The 22130-nt window shown below is 34.8% G+C and overlaps 1 protein-coding gene across 6 annotated transcripts in view; it reads right to left on the reverse strand.

The window, feature by feature from the left end:
• Positions 1 to 22130, reverse strand: part of LOC150090521 (bifunctional peptidase and arginyl-hydroxylase JMJD5-like) — a 153663-nt gene that overhangs the window by 96113 nt on the left and 35420 nt on the right. Inside the window, exon 2 of one of the 6 annotated variants that reach the window (XM_090371334.1) lies at positions 14372 to 14427. The exons of the other annotated variants lie outside the window; for them this stretch is intronic. The gene's annotated coding sequence lies outside the window, so the exon portion shown is untranslated. The remainder of the gene's footprint in view (positions 1 to 14371; positions 14428 to 22130) is intronic. 6 annotated transcript variants of the gene reach the window in all.

Below are 22130 nucleotides of genomic sequence, written 5' to 3' on the forward strand. Positions count from 1 at the left end.
GTGCCATTAATAATATTATGCTTTGCCTGCTTTAGACCTATATGATATCTGCAAGCATAACAAAATGAGTCTGGATATAATTTACACCTTCATTTGATAGCCATAGCAAACTTCAAAAAAAAAAAAAAAAACAGTCTCATATCAGTCTTGTATCCACTTATGTAATACATATAACTGTTGCACAAATATAAAACCAACTGTTGCCAAAATATTAACATTACAAAAAACCCATGACACTGTCAGATATGCCACAAGTTAAATATAAACAAACAATTTCTTTCATAGTGTTATCTGTTCTGAACAAATGAATAGTAGTGGAGCTGTATCACTATTTCTTCAATGTTTATTGCTGTCACCTTTTATTAATTTTTGGTGCTTATAGAAAGAGTCAATCTTGTTGAAATAAAGATGTACACCACATTTCTGGAGTAGCTATTTCTATGTTGCCTCCCATAAAAAAATTTGTATTTATTGGTCAACTAACAGATGAAATTCATGAAAGAAATAAAATAATTAAAAGTGGGAGCATTCAATCTGCTGTACACACAAAATAGATAATTTAAAATGTATAAAATTTGAAATTGTGAAAAATCAATAACACTGATTAAACTATGTGAATCTAGTGATTTCACTATGTACAAAGTATATACAGTAAGTTAAACTCCCATACAACAGAATTACTTAACTGGCAATATTTCTAGATTCCATGTTGAATCATACCATCAGGCTTAATCAGAAAAGACAAAGCTCAGACTAACTGTACAGGATAGAAAACTATGCAAAATACTGCCTTCTGACCTTATACAGTTATTAAATTCAATGTTTATAAATTGAAAACAGGCCAAACCATGAAAAGTTAAAACCACTTTAAGTAGAAGTTACATAATACTCTGTTTCATTACAAGCATTGCTTCACCTTAGATAGTAATGGTTGGTTAGCTGTTATTAGAATAACAGCTAACCAATAAGTTCAAACCACAAATGGCTAAAGACTGAATATCTTTGAGAAATATCACAAAGTAAATGGGGGTGGTTAGTGTCTCATTGTCCAATTAATTCTGTAAATATGTAAAACAATGTAAAATAGTTCCAATTCATTGGGGAGAGGGTGATGAATCTGCTATACTTTTTGTTCTGCGAGTTTTAAAAATAAATCTATTAAACTTTATGAAAATGATATATGTTCTAAAGCTGTTTCTTTTGCATAATTAAAAATCCATATTATCTTTAATGGACTAATTCAACACCAGGTGAAAACTAGTGATGAGCATAATTGAGAAGTCAATCAATTTTGATTATAATCATATTCAAATGATTCATTTGATTATGGACAAATCATTTAATTATATCATTTGACTGATATGACTGAATTAAGACATTAAAATGATATGATCAAATTACAGCATTTGAATGATTAGTAGTTAGTAACTACTAATCATTCAATTATGCCCATCACTAGTGAAAATTTCCATTAGAGAAAAAAATAATGTTCACCCCATGCTCAACTGAAGTTGAAATTTTGTAGGTATATTATGGTTTTGGGATCTGGCTAATCCCATGTGCCCTTTAGTAATATGTGTATATGCAGTTCAAAACTAACACCCATTTTTTTTCTGGCAAGTACAGAGATTTTTATCCACTTATATTTTTTTTTTTTTTTACTTACAAGCCTGTTTATTGATTTTTATAGTGAGATCATCAACAGATAATCTTCTACAACAGAATTAGTATACTATATATGCCACTTTCCTAGTGTATTTTAGTATACTATATTATTTTTATTATTAGCTATATGGTGCAAGGATGCCTGAGGCTTGTGCAGAAACAGCCAAAAAAAAAAAAATTCCGAGTTAATTCCCGGGAGGGGGGTGGGGAGAGAGAGAGAGAGAAACAAAGACAAAAGTAGAAGGGAATCGCAAAGAAAGAGAAGAATGATGATATCCAGCTCAGGACCCCGGGTGTCCCAAGCCCATACTCACCAGCCACTTTCCTAGTATATTTTATATAAGTACATAGCAGACTGCTAGAACACATTCAAACAGGGTTTCAAGTTATACAGAATAATTCAAGTAAAATTTTATTATTTCTTAAGTTTTCTGGAATATAGCAACAAGTTTCTTAACTAAAATGCTGCTAGTTAAGAAACACAGAATCTAAGGAAGTGCATCCAGTTGATATGGATGGACAGTGCAGTAGTGCTGAGTCAGTTTGGTGTGACATAAGTACAGGGAAAGCAAAGTTGAGAGTGGGAGTGTGATATAGGCCAAATGACTCTGATGAGTACAATAAACAACTGCACAGAGAAGAGTAGGCAAGTAAATCAGATTGTCTTATAATGGGGGATTTCAACTTCCCAGATATATATTGGAACTTGTTTTGTTTTGTTATTTGGTTTTTAGGAGCATTAGCAACTAAGGCCATATTGCTCCGGGAATATGCGGTGGTCATTCCCTTGACCTTTCCGCATCCTCCCTATTTGGTGGTGACGGGCATTGGAACTTGTGGGATGGTCACTCCACACTAATAAGACTTTTGTAGATTTATTGGATGACTGTTTTCTACAGCAGCATGTTCAAGAGGCAATCAGAGGAAGTAAGACTCTTGATCTGATTATCAGCAGTGATTCTTCATGCATTAAGAATCTGCAGATAAAGGAACTACTAGGTGTCAGTGATCACAGTGTACTGATATGGGATTTACTCAAATATGCAATTACCATCAGGAGTAAAGGGAAGGGTTTTTGCTTTTGTAAAGATGACAACAGTCGTGCAGAGATTTTTTAAATTCTATACAGTGGGACCAACTGATCATGTTACCAAGAGCAAATTCTAAATGGGAAGCATTCAAGGAAATAAATCTTGAAAGCTACTAATCTTTTCATACCAAGTAAAAAATACTGTTCAAGGTTCAGACTTAAATGGGTGTCAGATGAACTAATGAGACTTGTGGCAGAGAAGAAAATGCATGGGACACACATAAATTATCAGGAGACACAGATAGCTATAGTAGATATAAGTTCACTTATACTTGTGGGTCTGCAACTATTAAGTTTTGTCAAGGTGCAACAAAATTTGGAATATGTGTCACACAATCTGTTCAGGTATTTCCTTCAAAACTGTATTGATCAATAATTCATACCATGTGATAACTTTTGTTGCAACTTGTGCCTATTTGGGGATTTCCCTTTTCCCATATTCAGCAGGTGTGTATACACTCACTGCTATTGAAATAAAAATGTGCTTCATCTATTCATAAAAAGTTCTATTTATATATATATGCATCATCAATTTCCATTCATGAAAAGAGCTGCAAGTCAAGCACCAACCATGCACTTGAATCACTTTGAAAAAATTGCTACATATGCTGAGTTGGCTAAATTTAGAACAGGGTGCACATTCCAGACTTTCATTAATTACTTGAATCTGTCCCAAATTAGTGGCATAACATAACATTTTTTCACTGGAGTGCACTCTATTCTAAAGTTTAGCCACTGAATTTTGTATGGATAATACTGTAGAATATTTTGAAACATTTTACAGTGGAACTAGACATGTAACTATCATGCTGTAGTGCATGCACTGTTGTATCCCACTGCATTTTCCATGGTATCCTCCTACACTTCAACGTTTTCATGAGTGCATACAGGGAACAGGTTTACTTCCTTGTCCACACTGCATGTTTAGACACCCAGAACCTTCAAACTTTTCAGATCATTTTCCTTAAACCATCAGCTATGAGTGGATCTCTCCCCAAACCTTTCACTAGCTAAAGCTCATTCAGAACTAATAGTGCACTGTTGTTCTAGTAAAGCAGTTGTAGAAGTACAATATCTTTCACAGAAACAGCCGTCATTTGAGTCACTCCAGTATGCTTGCTGCATTCATGATTTCCTCTTTTAACAGATTTATTTGAACATAGATTTGCATATCACAATGAATTCTTTCTTTCCAAAAACTAATCAGTTCGATTCATCTGCATACAAGATGGTACATCTTTGCATACCAGTTGAATTGGATTTGTATACGACACATACTGGCAACAGCTTCTCACTGGTGAATATTATGCACATTCCTCATTTGTCTAACAAACAATTCAAAATATGGACTGCACATTATAGGTGAACTTGAGTCATGCTGACTCTCTATTACAACCATGTCTATCTTTAGGAGTAAAATTTCAGAAATCCCTTTAATCGGCAGTAGCTGTACAGGACTTGTCAGTTCCCTTGTGAAAAATAATTTGAGGAAGAAGTAAAATTTGTTTTTGTTAATTCAAGTTTAATGACTGATGTTTCCTACTTTCCTAAATATAGACCTGGTTTTACTTGAGTTGTTTATGAAGGAGGGATTTACAGTTTTCAAAAATAAATTACTAGAAAGCACAAAGCAGATGCTATACAACCCTTTTGGCAATGCAGGATCTCACAGAACCAGCTATGACATTTCAATTGCACATAGAACAACTGTCATTCTAGTTTCGAGGTAACCCATACTCTAAATACTGCATTATCTCACCCTTGAGAGGAACATTTTAGGCCTTTCATGGATTAATTAACTGAAAAGGCAAAACATGTGAAAAATATCAAAAAGGTTGTTCCTTGCAACCCTTGTGATAATTTTTGTGTATAGTTTAGTGAAATGAATACATAAGTACTCTCTAGTTTTTTATATGTACAGTAGAGCATCGATAATTTGAACTAATTGGGATTGGGGATAGTTCAGATTTTTGAACATCAAAAATACTGTTCTGGAGACAAAAAAAAAAAAAAAAAAAAAAAAAAAAGGGTTTAAGTTTAGAAATAAAAACAACACTGAGTTGTACTTATGTGTTTTTATCCATAGGTAACAGAAAAAAATGGAACTTTCAGCAACAATGGCACATATGTATAGGCCTTTAATGAAAATCATTACTCATTTTTTTGCTGCACCATTTTCAAACTCCATTTCTTTGCTAGTGCCAGATCACTCACTTTTCAGCAAGAACAGTTGAGTTGGACACCATTCAGTTTGTTCATTGCTTGTCCATTCAGTTTGTTTGACGACTTTCACATCATTTAATTTTGTTAATAGGTAAGATAATAAAAGTAAATTTCTGCTTTATACCTTCATTTTTACAGACTGTGGATAATATTCCTCTGATTTTTGCTTATTATAATTGTTGTTTAATAGAATCAAAATTCAATTTGCAAATGTGATCACAATAACCAGCACTTACTGTAATTATTTTAAGGCACCAACACAAAAAAAAATAAATGCTGGCTCATTTGAATTATTGACGTTCAGATTTTCGACACTCTACTGTACATATATATATATATAGTATGAATCAGAGCTGTAATACATTTCTTGCGGTGATTGTGACTCGTCTTATCAGGGTTCGACGCGGTTTTCTCTTAATATCCGTGTAAATCAACACGAAGCCTCAGTTCGTGCTTCTCGTTCAGCAGCGTCAGAATTAGCCTTTCGTGCCATTAACGAAAAACATACTTTTTTATTTAACGAGGCCAAAATACTTAACGTTCAACGTAATTATACGCGACTATTAATTGCAGAAACCGTTGAAATTAAATTACATGAGAATTCTGTTAATGTTCGGCGGCCATATTTGATCTCCGATGCGTGGACCTTTACGCGCATGCGCGAAGACACATAATCACTATTTAAGTTGCAGGTTTAGCCTGATTCGGTAATTTTCATTCCTGTGATCACGACAGTCGGTCGAAAAGCATTGTCAGCTTCAGGAAGGAAAATCGTTTTGAATATTTTCGTTAGATTCTTTTAATTGCGTTAATTTGAATTTTAATTGTTTTGAATTGTGTTAAATTGATTATTTAATTATTTATATTTTACTTTAATTATTTATATTTTACTTTAATGTACCGGTAAGTTGTCGATTTTTTCGTTTTTTCCGTTTTAATTTCTGGAGGGTATCATACGGAAGTGTTCCACGTACTATATTGAGGTAAACTCCTCTTATTAATTTACTAATATATATATATATATATATAAAACTACCCAATCTTGTTATATCAAAATGCAGTGCAACCACGATATACCATGTCTTTCATACTGCAGGTGTGATCATGTAAATCAAAAAAAATTATGAAAAAAAAAAAGTAGTGCATTCAAACTAGAAATTTCATATTAGAATCTGGAAAAAGTGAATAGTGTATATACTCATATCTACTGCACATCCTACTACTGTATTTCTAAGAGGGGAAATTGGCTGTATATTCACATCTATGCATTCAGTTGTAAAGTAATTTTTGTAAATAACAGGAGGCGTCAGAAACTAATTACTGTAGACATCCAAGTTTCTTCCCTCTGCTAGAGATGCAATAAAAAGGTACATCAGTGGAATGCTGATTACAAACTGCTACTGTTCATCAAGTGCAGTACCTTACAAAGTAAATTTTTGTAAACAACAGCACAACATTCTTTTTTCAACTAGAAGTTACTTAGGATAGCAAAACTGCTAAGAGCTAAACAAGGAAAAAATATATACAAACTAACAAGTAACTTATGGAGAAATCACATGACTTCACTTTAGCACTATGCTGGGCCACACACTTTGGTTTTCATTTAGTTTTCCAAAACATGCCAAATTAGCATTAGGATTAGTAGAGGCATATAATGCAAAAAGTAAGATTACATAGCATCAGCAAAAAAAATCCTTCCCATTTCACACATCCATTCACTCCAAATGTTTGTCTAGTTCTGCCTTGAACTTAAGTTGTTGATCTTGATTACAACAGATGGAAGTTTGTTCCATCAATCACCCACCTGCTGCCTAAAGGCAAATTTCTGCACAATCTATGCTACAACTGGGTTTCGTCAATTTCAATTTATGTCCCCCCAGGTGAGAAATCTGAGCAAGAGGAAGAATTCTATAAGCATAGAGCTTGCTGAAACCATTCAAGGCCTTATACACCTCAATCAGATCACCTCGTAGGTGCCTAGTCTCCAGATGCTGCAATTTCCCAAACTTAAGAATTTCTTGGCAAGAGCAATCCTTTGTTCCATTCACCAATCTCATTGCCATTCTCTATACTCTTCTAGTAGTTCATCTTTCTTAAAATGAGGCCTCCAGACCTGTACGCAATACTCAAGATGTGGCTTGACCATTACCTTATACAAGGGGATAATCGTATCCTTATCCCTGCTAGCAAGATTCCTGTATCACTGACAACACACCAAGAGCTACTCTTACAGCCTGTCTCCACTGGTCAGAACCATTCATATCTGACTGCACAATAACCCTATAGTCTTTTTCTTTCCCAACAGCCCTGAGTATAGTACCATACAGTTGGTATGTTACTTTGTGGTTACTGATACCCATGTGGAGTAATTTATATTTGTCAATATTGAACACCTCTCAGCCCATCTGCTCAACTTTTCTAGATTCCATAGCAGTAGTGTACTGTCATTAACAACCCTGCCAACCTTTGTATCATCTGTAAACTTTAAGCCAGATATACCCTCAACAATTTCACTGATAAATACAGAAAACAGCAATGAGCCCAACACAGACCCCTGGGGAACTCTACTGATAACACCGGTCCACGAAGAGCAGTGTCCATTGATTTCCACTCTGTGTTCTCCTACTCAACCATCACTTTATCCATAGCAGCAACTTGCCTTTAATGCCATACTGCTTCAATTTGAACAGTAGTCTTCCATGTGCAACAGTATCAAAAGCTTTCCAAAAATCCAAGTATATAATATCAAAATTATTTTCTGCATCCAGTTCCTTTGTGACCACATTATAATATCCAATCAAATTGGTCAGACAAGACTTCCCCTTAACAAATCGATGCTGTGTCTGAACTATAACTGCAATCTTGTTTGTCTAGATGATCCTGCATTACTTCTTTAATCAGTGACTCCATTATTTTCTCTGGAACAGAAGTTAAACTAACAGATCTTTAATTACTTGCATGACTTTTTGATCCCATTTTGTGAAATGGGGACCTCCCCTGAGTACAAGGAAGCTCTCAGAATTATGGCTAAGGGTTTGCTTACTTCCTTTGCTGCCTCCTTTAATATAACTTGATAGATCCCATCCAGTTATATTAAAGGATAGGTGCCTTTCTTCAACTTCAACAATTTTCCTCCACTTTGCTCTCAGTTATTACAAAATCATTCAGCTCCCTGGTAGAGTTTGATAAGCTTCTGGCCTCCACTTTCCTACAGAATTCCTCATGTCTGAATGTAGATGCAATATACTCATTCAATTTGTCAGCTACCTCAGCAGGATCATCAACAATCGAACCATCGATACCAAGTGGACCAATAATGATTCATCCCCTTCTTCTAGAGTTTACATAGGCAAAGAAGTCTCTTTGCTGTTCCTCTTTGCATCTTTTGCCAAAAATTCACATAATTTGCCTTCGCTTGCCTAACCTCCTTTGTGACTTGATTACAGACACATACCTACCAGAGTCTTCTGTGTCACCTGATAGTTTATATGTATCCCATGCATTTTTATTCTCTGCCATGAGTCTCGGTTCATCTGAGATCCATTTAGGTCTAAACCTTGAATAGTATTTCTTAGTTGAGACAAAATGCCTAGTAGCTTTCAAGATTACTTCCTTGAATGCTTTCCCATTTAGAATTTGCTGTTGGTAACATCATCAGTTGGTCCCATTGTATAGAATTCTCGGGCATCAGAAATAAATACACAGCAAAATAAATCAGTAGGAATGAAATAATGGTCACCAAAAGAAAAAAATTATACAGCTGAAGAAAAGTTAAAGATTACTGAAAGAGCTGACAGTTGCAAAACAAAAGGCAGTATATTTCACAAACGTGCAATTCAAGATAGAACGATCAGTAGTTGAATGAAAGAGTAAGAAAAATTGCATTCGTTAGTAGGTTCCATAGCAGATGAAAGTGGGTCTTTAAAGAAAGAAAACCAGACTTTATGAAAACACTGATGTGGACCAATACTTATACAAGTTGTTTCTACAGAAGTGTAGTGAAAAAATACTGATAAATGGGATAATTCTGAAAGCATAGGAACTTATGTTATAAATTTGAGGTCCTTGAGGTTGTCACAGACATTCTCTCAGATATGCCAGACAAGCTGTACTTGCTACCTGGGAGTCTAAAATGCTGGTGAAACTGATATTCGGGTGACACTCAAGTCAAGTGGACCCAATTTCGGCGGAGTCCGGACGGTCTGTGACAGCCAAATCCTCTACTTGCACTTCACGATGGGGCGGCTGTTAGTAATCCTGGATATAACCTCTATGCACAAGTACATGGTGGGTGTACTTGTGCATAGTCTATGTTACCAGGCAGTACTAGGTGGTAGATGACTCTCATCAACCAGTGCAATACCACCACTTTGCTTATTGGAGGCTTCAAGTGGTGGAACCCATGTTTAGTCTCTAGAGCTAAGTTCCGGTCAACCCTTCCCTATCTCTTCCATCATGCAGTATGATTGATGACTTTTGAGGTTATGATGAATGTTGTGGCGAGATCCAATATTCCTTACATTTCGAGGGTACAGCACTAAAACGGTGTTCGCAGGCCGGCCGCTAGTTAATACACCGGACCGAACCTATTGGTAACTCTCTAGGAGGCTTCCGGATCAGCTAGTGTATAATCTTGCTACCTCTACTCTGCCAGATAGTGACTGGAGGGAGTCCGAGTAGTGTGTATGTGGGGAGCATTGTTGAGGCCATATGTCAAGGATCTGGGTATATTCTTACCACATGTACGCCATATCCAAAAATTTCATTACTTCATACAGCATGTCCCACCCACTTTTTCTTACTATTGAATACACCATGAATTGTCAAACTAATAAGGGCAAACTTATCTGCGAAAAGATTTAAACCTCCCAAGGACTTCCTAATTCATTTCACAAATATACGTGGTCTCAATTCTAATCTCAACGATGTCCATTTCCACTTGCAGTCTGCCAAACCCCATATACTTTTTCTCACAGAATCTCAGTTATCAGTTGATTCAACTACTGCTCATCTCAGATGCCCAAATTATACGGTGTATAATTCCTTTCACCTCAAAGGTGGTACTTGTGCATATGTCTGTTCTGATATTCCCTGTCAGAGACTCGGCAATTTGGAATCTCCTCTCTTTGATCTTCTCTGGCGTAAAATCTCTACCTCATTGTGTCAATTTCATCTGTTGTCTCTACCATTCTCCCAACTCAACTAATCACTTGGAGCTCTTTGACTTCCTCTCTTTGCAACTTGACTTTCTCCAGTCCAACTTTCCTAACAGTGTGGCAATTTTCCTTGGTGATTTTAATGTTCACAACTCCAGCTGGCTTCCGTTCTCTAGTCACATCAACCAAGCTGGTCGAGATGATAAGGCTTTTGCAATTACTAATGAACTGGCACAGATTGTTCATTTACCTACAAGAATACCAGACAATCCTAATCATACAGCCAATACACTTGATCTTTTTCTCACTAACAACCCTTCTAAGTACACAGTCAAAGTGAGAGGTCCTTTAGGCACTTCAGATCACAACTTAGTGATTGTCTCTTCTCCAATGGATCCTTTATCTCCTGGCTATTCCCAACCTCGTGTTGTTTGGCATTACAAGAATGCAAAATGGGATGACCTGCGAGACTTCTTTTCTTCTTTTCCTTGGTCGGATTACTGTTTCAAAACTTCTGATGTCAACATTTGCTCAGGTCGTGTCAGTGAAATTATTCTTGCAGGAATGGAATCCTTTATCCCACACTCCACTTTAACATCTCGTCCTTTATCTAAACCTTGGTTTTCCAATAAATGTGCAAAGGCTGTTCAATAGAAGAATGTTGCATATCGTAATTGGCTTGTTTCTAATTCTTCAGTTTCATTTTCTGCCTTCACCAAAGTTTGCAACAATTGTAAAGCAGTTATTAATCAGTCCAAACTAGAGTTGGAACAGACTAAGAGTAGAAAACTTGCTTCTTGCCCTAATGGTACCTGAGCATTCTGGTGTCTCTTGCTAAAGCTATTGGCGGCAAATTTGCCCATCTCTGCTCCCACCTCTATCCCAACCAGATGGTTCTGTTGTCACTTTAGCCAAAGATAAAGCTGACCTGCTAGCATCCCATTTTTCTTCAAACTCATGTATTAATGATCTTGGTAAAACACCTCCCACCATTCCCAACACACTCTATTCAATGCCTCCTGTGGTCTTCCATCAAAAGGATGTCAGAAGGATTTTGACGAATCTTGATGCTAAGAAAGCTCCACCAGGTCCCGACAGTATTTCTCCATTTGTTCTCAAAACCTATGCTCCTGAACTTACTCCTATTCTTTGCCGCCTTTTTTCACTTTCTTATTCCAAAGGTGTTTTTCCTTCTGCTTGGAAATTTGCTCATATCCAGCCAGTTCCTAAACAGGGTGACAAATCTCTCCCATCCAATTATCGTCCCATTGCAATTCTTCTACTCTTTCTAAAGTAATGCAGAAATCAATTAACTGCTAACTCTTAAACTAACCAGAAATCTTCCATCTGATTAACGATCGCCAGTACGGATTCCGTCAGTGTCGATCCACTGGTGATATTCTGGCTTATGTTACCCATTTATGGACTAATTCAATGGAAAGATTCGGTGAAACACAAGTAGTTGCTCTTGACATCTCAAAGGCTTTCGATCATGTTTGGCATAAAGGTCTTCTAAACAAGATTCCATCTTATGGTTTGCCAACTGTTTTTAGTAATTGATTATCCAGTTTTCTCTCTGATCGCTCACTGAGGGTGATGGTAGATGGCTCTCTGTCTTCTAACTTCTCCACTAATGCCAGTGTCCCCAAGGTTCAGTTCTTTCCCCCACTCTTTTTCTCTTGTATATTAATGACCTTCGTCCATTGACTGGAAATCATATCCATAGTTTTGATGATGATAGCACATTGCATTCCACTTTCCATTTTGAGAAATCTTGTCCTGCTCAATCAGCTTCAATTTCTCGAAAATCTGCTACCAATTCCTTAAATGCCAATCTTCAGGTAATTCTCCAGTGTGGCAAAGACAACTTAGTTGATTTCAACCCTTCTAAAACTCAGTCTTGTCTTATATCTAGCAAAAAGGATTCTTCTGCTCCTATGCTTATCTTTAGTGACACTCCGATTTCTAGGCAAAATGATATATCTCTTTTGGGGATTGCCCTGACTTCTAATCTCTCTTGGCACAAACACATTACAAATATTGCTTCTTCTGCATCTAAAAAACTTGGTTTTCTCTTTCGCTCTCGGCGTTACTTTTCTTCCAAACAGCTGCTCACTCTGTATAAATCGCAAATCCGCCCTGCCATGGAATATTGTTCCCACATCTGGTGTGGTGTCCCCAAAACCTCTCTCAGGCTGCTTGATTCCATTCAGAACAGGGCAGTTAGGTTAATTAATGATTCATTTCTAAAAGTCTCTCTCCACTCGCTGTCTCATAGACGTACTGTTTCTGCTGCATGCCTCTTCTACAGATACTGCCATGGGCACTGTTCTTCTGAATTGGCTTCGATAATTCCAACTCTCTCTTTCAAAACAGTCCGAACACATGCCGCCACCAGCCAACATCCATTTACTGTCCAACTTCAAACTCACAGAACCAACTTTTCATCTTCCTCATTTATTCATTCAACTGCCGTTTTCGGAACAACCTTCCTTCATATGTATTTCCTGAAAATTACAGTCTGCAGAAGTTCAAGTCCAACGTCAACAATTACCTTCTTTGGTCTTCTCAACCTCCAACCCAAGCACGGTACTAAGTACTATAGGTTCTAATACCTCTTGTGTTTGGGGTTTACATTAAAAAAAAAAAAAAAAAAAGCTACTTTGGGGAAATGACAGCACATTTAAAGCTTGCGAAGAGTGGCGATGGAAGGCTTGTCATGGGTTAACCCAAGGTTAGTCTTGTAGGCAAATCTGCATTGGATGACATTACAGCAGCATTTTCTGCATATTTTGATTCAAAATGGTCAATTCACATATGAACAAGTGCAAGGAAACAAAGCAGTACTATAAACTTCTCCCAGGCAAGTCACCAGATATTAAAAAGGCACCCAAAAAAAGCAGGCATGAAAACTAACAAAAGAGAATTACCATGCACAAGACTAAAAATCACAAGCTAAAGCCATTGTGTACAGGTAAAAGTTAAAGTTGCCAATGTTTTAAGCACATCAACATGAAACCTCTTTCTGTGATTTATAAAAATAGTTTCAATGCTTGGATGATGAGTGATATTTTTGCTTCATGGTTTGAAAGTGAGTTTGTACCATTGGTGAGATGCCACTTGCTTTCCAAAAGCCTTGAAGAAAAGGATCTGTTACTGTTGTATCACTGCCCCAGCTCATCATTTGGCTGATATCCTTGAAAGATGGCAAGATCAGAGTTGCATTTTTGCCAAGGAACACAACTGCACTAATTGAGCCCACGAATCATTCATGCCTTCAAAGCCTGCAGGTGCTGTGAACTCAGAAATTCAAGTTCTAGAATTTCTAAACATTAACACTGAAAGATGTTGCACACAACATTTGATTACTGTGGGAGAAAGTAAGCCCAACAAATTGAACTGTTGGAAAAAATGTAGGAAAAGAACCAACAATAACCTTGAATTAGCAGCATTTTCAGAACAAGAAGCAAAGGCTGCTTGTATTGTACTTGATGCCAGTCCTAAAGAAAATTACCTGGATTGAGGTGCATACGGATGCTCCAGTTGCACTTACCTGAGTGGTGAAAAAATTGCAGCCTCTGTGAACAGTGGGAAGACAACCGACAAACAGAAGGCCAGTAACTCGGGAGATAATGTGAATGACTTGTGTAATGAAAAAGTACCAGAAATTAATAAAGTGCTTGAAAACATTGAGGTTATGATATGATTAGACATAAGAGTGATAGTGAACATCTTCATTTATTGCATTTGATCACTGTTTAAGAATTATGTGCTGAAAAACTGCCGTCACAGTTTCGGCAAAGCAAATTACTATTTATTTACTAATTAAAGTGTATTTATGTTAAAAAAACTGGAGGAAAAAATAATAATTTTTCAGCAACGTGCTTCGCTTAAAATGCAGGTATTAAAGTTGTCACACACCTCATATATTGAGGCTGCACTATATTTTGAATTAAAAAAATATTGCCAAATATATACTGAAACCCACAGGCTTCTGCTAGCAGTATAGCAAATAGAATTCTAAGTGGAAAAAGTGCATATGTGTAATTTCACTCTTATCACCTTTTTGCACTGAAAAATGGAAGTGATTATTAGTTTCGTGTTTATATTTTGATTGTAACTTTTTTGTTTTCCGTTTTCAACAGAATATTTTTTTAAATCAAAATGTAAAAAACACAGCAGTTTAACTGTTTTTTTTTTTAAATATTTAAATTTAATAAAAATTTAAGAATCTTACACAGAAGTGCTTCAACCTGTTAAGAAAGATGATATATTGGTATACTGCAAACAGAACTGAAAGAAAAAACAAAACTTTTTCATTGCAAGTTTCAATTTCAATTCTGCTAGTTTTAAAAAATTTAACTTTTTCATAAACAAAACAAATTTGACCACCTGTCGACAATCAATCCCCTTTTCAACAAAACTGGGACACGACCATTGCCAGGTTAATTTTTTTTTTTTTTGATTTGGTAGTTGTTGGCGCATCGGCTTCTATGGCCATATTGCACCTCCCAAGGTTTTTGCAGTACTTTGATCCAAGCCCGAGGCGGGAATCGAACCCGTGACCTTGGGTTGCCGGGCAGGTACTTTACCCACTCGGCTAGCCCGGTCGGCTTGCCAGGTTAAATTACCACCTTTTTAAAGAAAAAAAAAAATTATAATCTAGGCAAAGTTGTTAATATGTCATCAGAGAAATAACTTAGTGAATAGGGCTACAGCAAAATCAGTTCCTATTTCAAAAAGGTGTGAGCAAAGAGAACGTAATATATAGGAATACAAACTACTCGCATAACACTAGTGTACTGAAATTTCTTTTGTCTTTACCTTCATTGGGAACTACTTTTCGCTTAATAGTGGTTTGCATAACAGAACGGTCTTTCAAACCCAGCCCTCTGGTAGATTTAAAGTGATTGAAATGCCATCCCTTAGTTTTTTTTTGATGGTGATGCCTTGTAGTTCCTGATAAAATGAGGCTCTGACAGATGAAGTCCTTTATCCCAATATGTATTTTTAATTGTATTCCATCATTTATCTTTTGTAATTTTAGTTCACAAATCCAGCCCCTCAAAAACATGTGCTGCAGAAAGAGATATATACTGAAACCCACAGCTAAGTGTACTTTTAAGTGATTCCAAAAATCAGTCTCAATGCAGCATAATGTATAATATAAAAAATCATTTCAAAGATCTGCTATAATGCCAAATTGCACTATAAAAATGAAAGTCCTTTATGTCCCTTTTATTATGCTAAACCTAGAGGCAATTTAAAGTTTGTGCTATAAAAACATTTTCCATAATCAATGTTATCAATGGATAATAACATCAATGGATGACCACGCACAGCAAATCAAGTAAACGGCATTTCCCTTTCAAGTATACCGGCTTTTATCAAAAGGACTTATCTTGTATTATTAATACTCTTAAACTTAAGCTCTCGTTTTATTATTTTATATACACTACCACTAGACTTCTTTCACACTGCAGATTAACTTCCCCGAAGAAAATACCTTTTATCTACACCATGATACTGAAGTAACTTGTGGTGATGGCACTGCAAATGTGAGATCAATGATGAATGTTCTTTGAATACCATAACAAAAGCGATATCTATAGATAACTACCAACTGATATACTATTACACCACAATTATTACCTTTGTTAATAGTATCATGTTCTGGAACTTCTGCTACTCCTTTGATCACACAAAGTACTCCTCTAGGAGTACTAGTGTAATAATAAATATCAATTAGCAGCTATCTCTTAATGGAAATAACCTAAAGAAAACAGCATTTTAAAATCATGATCATGAAAAGTAGTATCAATTATCAGATGAAATCATATTGATTGCAGGGAATTCCTGAAAAACTCAATTTTAAAGAGAATTCTGTATTTTATATAAATCTTGATAAATACTATTCAATCATTTTTCCTTATTATCATATTTCATAAGTTCTAAAGAGATATACCAATATCCAAAATGTAAGCTTTATTAATATGAACAGTTTAAAATTGTTTTAGCCTTTGTATATACAGGGTGTTTCAAAAATGATGGTCAATAATTTAAAGATGAAAAGTACAAACTAAAATAAGCAATAAAGTCCTAGTGAACAACAGGCCACAAATGAACCATTTTCGAGATGATGCACATTTTCTGTTAAGATCTGCCACTGACTATGGGAGCACTCTGGAAGGGGAGTCTGTATTACTGAGACCTTGTACATGCTGGATATGGTAGGGGTACAGTAATTGGTGATGTAAAATTCACCACACACTGCTATGACTCAATACACGTTCTTGCAGAGCAACCTTCCTTGTTGAAATTCCTGGATTTTGTTCTATTCTTTCTAACACACTTTCCTCAACATCAGATGTTATGCTTCTGAGCCTACCTGCTCTTACTCCATGTGCGAAGAGCCCATGTTCTCTAAGGCGCTGATGTACCCTGATGAATGTGCACCTGTTGGGCTGCATTCAGCAGGGAAATGCTTCTTAGTACAAATGTGCGGCCTCGGGTGCACTGCCGTTGGCTTTACCATACATAAAGTGCATGTCTGCATACTTTTCATTGCTTTAACCTCTTTCCATGTTGACTATCCTTTGCCAAGTACTAGTATGCCTGCTATGTCTCAGAGAAAGTAAGAGAATGAGCATAACCTAACCAAAACAAACAAGTCAGTGGTGGATCCCAAATCTGTACAGTTCACCTTGTCAGTGGTGAATCCCAACTAGAAATGTGCAATATCTCAAAAACGATTCACTTAAGGACCGATGTTTACTAGGCTTTTTTTGCATATTGTAGCCTGTACAATTATTGACCATCACTTTTGAAACACCCTATAGACTAGCCAACTATAGGCACTGTCCCAACACAGTAGCCTAGTTTTAACCCTCCAGTTGGCAAATGTTATACCTGCAAGCAAGCATATTAATCTATGTAATACACTTTTTTTTGGTAGAAAGGGCTAGAAATAATTTAAAACTGTGCAGTTTGCAATGTTGTCCATTACTTTCAAAATCTCAAGGATATAATTACAAAAAAAAACTTAACTGCAACAATGACAACCATCTTCACTAGCTCAAGAAGTACTGAGTACTGTACAGACAAAGTGTACACTACTAAATATCTTTTTGGGGTTAAAAATTGAGGAATAAAACAAATCTGAAAAAAGAGATTGTTCATTCTTTGTATTTTAATTTAAATTTTAAATGAAGTTAGTTGCACCAAAATGTTAGCAAACAAGGCCATTGGTGTACAGCATACATCAATGAAAGAGCTCAGTTATTTTTTTTTTTAATTGCCATATTTCTCAAATTTTAACAAAATAATGCTGATCAAAAATCAAAATTATAATGGCAGAATACTGAAATTCACATTATCATCACTATTAGATGTAAGCATTTTTTCCCCCGGTTGGTAATTAATATACTATACTGTACACAAACATGCCCACTTTATCATTAAATACTTCACATATTTTCTAAAATAAAGAACTAGTGAGATCTCATCTGACAATTAATGCTACTATGAAACAATTTTTTTCAAATGCGAACTTTGATTTGCTTTCAGCCTAATACAGCAGATGGACAAATATTGATATTGTTAATATAGTTTAATCATTTTCGAGAAATCCACAATTTAATATCCTTTAATCATTTTCGAGAAATCCACAATTTAATATCCTTTAATCATTTTCGAGAAATCCACAATGTAAAATTTAACATGAAATTTCATGATGTTTATGTTTACACATGTTTATAGTTTGTTTTAATGCCTCTGGAATGAGTTTAAAATCAATACTTATGATTGGCTTGTTGCATTCAATTCTGGGATAGTGTGGGTTGATTCTGATATGGAATGATCCCACAAGACCCTGGTACCATAGAAAACTGATACTCTTTTAACTTTTTATAATAGGCCACCCTCAAAGATCTGCTACAAAAGTAGAGTGCACAGGATTGTCATCCATTGCTGTGCACTCAAAGTACTGTAATTTACTTTGTTTAAACCTACATGAAGACTAATGAGTGGCAATGAATGCAACCAATTAATTTTGAAACATGATTATACTGGGAAATAATTGTAGTTCATACAAAACTCCAAACAGTATGCAAAATATACTTAACAGTATGAACTGACTGTACCCCAATGCATTACTAATAAGAGTGAAACTATAAAATATCATTATAGCATATAGGGAAAAAAAACAAGGGAATACTTTTCACATGAGAATAGAAGAAAATTTATTACAACTGAGTGAAATTCTTATGGAGAGTAATGTTATGCTGCATCTTCTCAACATAGACAAAAATAATTTTATTCCACTGACCAAACTGATGGTTGTTGCATTAACATGCCAACATCAAGCACCAAGAACAAAGAGCAACCATCAAATTACTATGGAAAAACATATATTTAACATGGTAACATGAATGACCTTTTAAGGACATTAGTATATAAATTCACAGTCATTAACAATGAACTAGCCAGATTATGAGTAAATAGCTCTCAAAATCTTACCACAAGAAAAATTTAGATGAATGAAAAGACAACAGAAAAGACCATCCACAGTACAATTAAAAATTATAACCTTGATATGCACGCAAAGGGTAAATAAAAATATAAAGAAAACATTAGAAAAATACATAAGAAAAGTCTATATAAAACAACATATGGTATTGATATTAATTGAACAGCAGAGCATGCTTACATACAAGCTACAGGGAGATGTTTTGGGCCTTCACCTGTTAAGTAGTATGAGACAGTTTGAGGGTGGGAAATGACAAACTTACATTCAAATCCCTCCCTGGTGGCTTTATTTACAAACACACACTGTTACTGTTTCACAGGGTTCTCTTCTTAACAATCTGTAAGCCCACATTATACATCTTATACTCGCCCATCACAATGAGTATAAGATGTATAATACAAGTTTTTCTCACATATATTCCAAAATTCTAATTAAAAGTTATTAACATGCAAGCACTAGTTTTAGTTGACAATTAAAATTAACAATAAAAGGATTTTTACTGGTTGTAGTTGGCAACTATCCCTTCAACGTGGTATAATAATGTTTAATTTTAAAATCATTAAACTTTTCCATTTTTAATTATACTATAAATGGCCTTTTTACCCCATGTCATTTTTCTAGATCAGTGAAATTTATACAAATAGTCTTACTGTATAGCAAAGACAGTTAACTACAGAAATTGGATTATTAGAAAGTACAGCTTGGATAATTTGAAGTATTGTTTATTTTGGGTTGTGTTTCCCCCTCCTTCTAAACCTCCTATAAGGGGGGAAAAAATCAATAATTTGGAGTGTGGTGTTTAAATGTTTGATAATTTGAAATCGGTCAGGAGATTACTCACATTTAGTTATTTGTCACACATGTAAAATAGGAATTCTTAAATTTCCACTAGAAACAAGAATTAACTGCTTGTAACTTATTTTCTGCTTCATAACGTGAAACAAACTTCCAAAGTTTATTTATTATATTCTATTCAATACACATGCTCCTATCTCTTGCCCTTACAAGTAGCATACTTTATAATCATGGTTCCTCCACACTTCCACTTGGTGGAAAAGAGCTCAGTTTTATTCCTGTCAATGACAAGGAACTTTTAATAGCTTCTTTCACATGACAGCCAAGTTAACGGCATCTCAGGAAACAGAGTTCTGTCCAGCAAACAGGCACACTTGACTTACCTTATTTGCTTTGGTGTGCAAACACCCATAAAACGTCATAAACAACCGACTGTTGATCTCTAAATCAGCACCACCACCAACAGAGTAGAAACTTTAGAGCACTTAATATAAACAATTACTTTGAGATTAATTATCGGGCAATACTTAACAGACAAAGCAAAATGTACGTAATATGTTCACTCACGTAATGTATATTAAGTTCCTCCAAAGGGTTTATATGTAATTGCCATGCACAAAACAGTGCAATAGAACAAAAGTTAATATTTGCTAATATCATATTTCCAGTAGATATCACATTCAAAATGTCACCCACTTAAAAATCCTGTGTTCATTTTAAATATTTTGCAAAATGAACACAGGATTTTTGATGCCCCTTTAGCTTTGAATTATCCAAACTCTACTGTATATAAGAAATTATAAATAAGAGTTACATCTCCCATAGAGTTAAGCCATTTAATATACATAATTCTTTTTTTTAGATCATTACATAGCCATATTCTTTTAGATGGAAAAGTTTATCGTCGCATATCAGTCCCAGAATAAGTATATTTATTATGCTACAAAATCATTCCTATATTAATTCTGTATAAGATGTATAAATAATTTCCAGCAACGTATGCAAAAAGCTCAGATCCCATACTAGGGGAAACAGAAGTAACAATGAGTTGAATTGTCCAGAAAAAAATCAATGGGCTTAATGATGATGAAATGTCTGCCAGGTTTATGATATTCTGCACAAGAATGAAAAGAAAATTTTTCCCAACATTTAATTGAATAACAGAGAACTTTGAAATGCATGATATAAACATCTCGAGCACCTCGTGATCAAAATTCAATCCACATTCTGAAACATCTAATGGCAACCATGATGGTCAAAGAAATTATTGATCAACCAGCCCAATAAATTTGTAATATATGTGCAATAAGAAGAATCCCATTCAGAAATATTTTAAATAAACACTGGCTGTGTGTTGACTTGATAGCTAATTCTCTAAAATTTCAGTTCTATTATTCTTAAGGTAAGTGATAAATAAATTCTATTAAAATAAATGACCTAATGCATTCCAAATTTATTATAATTATTGGAATTAATGACAAAAAACCACATATCCTAAATTTTATATAATGATTAATATAGGATAATTTCCAATAATTAGCAATAAAAACAAGAATGCATACAGTCAATCTTTAAATATAAGGTAGTTTAAAGACATTAATCACCTAAAGAAGTGTGTGTGTGTGTGTATATATATTCTTAATTATATTGATATTTTCCAAAGGCAAACTGCATCGCAAAAACTTAATCCACTTATATTTTCCATAACATACTTCATTAATGAATATTACATTTTGGAAATAAAGTGGCAGACCTTAAGCAATAGAGATAAAGAATATATAATAAAGAATACGCATTTATGACACTTAACATTTATGAACTGTACCTGCCAAATTTCTTTTGTTGATTAATGAGTAGAGTTCATATTGTAGTTTTCTTCTGAGGAACTAGTGCAACACGCCGATTGCTTTAAATGTTTAGCTATGCTCCTTTCTGGGACTTAATTTAGATTAATACTCTTACATAAAATGCAGAGATCTCATTTATATCTGAATAGTTAATTAAACAGTTAACACACCAAGCTTTAGCATTGCATAAGTTCTTGCAGACAGAGACACCAACCAATTCAAAAGAAAGTTTATTATAAAATGAAAGATTACAAAATATTTATGGTTAAACCTCATGAATTAAATTGAATACATTAAATAAAAGCAATTAAAATACACTTGTTAAAAATATACAGGAAGAAACTAAAAACAATAATTGCATCGTATTTCAGCCAAAAGCTACTATATATTTTGTTTGGTTTCTTCCCGTATACTTTTAACCAGTGTACTTTAACTGCCTTTATTCAAAGTACTCTATTTAATTTTATGACTTTTAACCAAAAATATTTTGTAATCTTTGATTTTATAATAAAATTTCAAATTGGTTGGGGTCCACAAGAACTTATATGCATGCAATTCCCAACCAAAGAGGGTTCTCTAACCAGCTTTAGAGTTATTCTAAAATCTGAAGTCTTTGGTTTAATTATTAAATTATTCTATTGAATCAATGCATTTAGTTTTTCCGTTTTCTTGAAGAGATATTAATTCTAATTTTCATGTTACTTGAAAGAATACTCAGATATGCATAATTATTAATTACAGAATATACATGAATATCATCCTTGGGTTGCTAAATGGCATATTCTGATAATTAGCTATCCATAATGTGCCAAATGGTCTTAATTAAT

The sequence above is a fragment of the Mastigoproctus giganteus genome, chromosome 1, assembly GCF_048544385.1.
Source record: "Mastigoproctus giganteus isolate SK-2022 chromosome 1, ASM4854438v1, whole genome shotgun sequence".
In the NCBI taxonomy this organism is placed as follows: Eukaryota; Metazoa; Arthropoda; class Arachnida; order Uropygi; family Thelyphonidae; genus Mastigoproctus; species Mastigoproctus giganteus.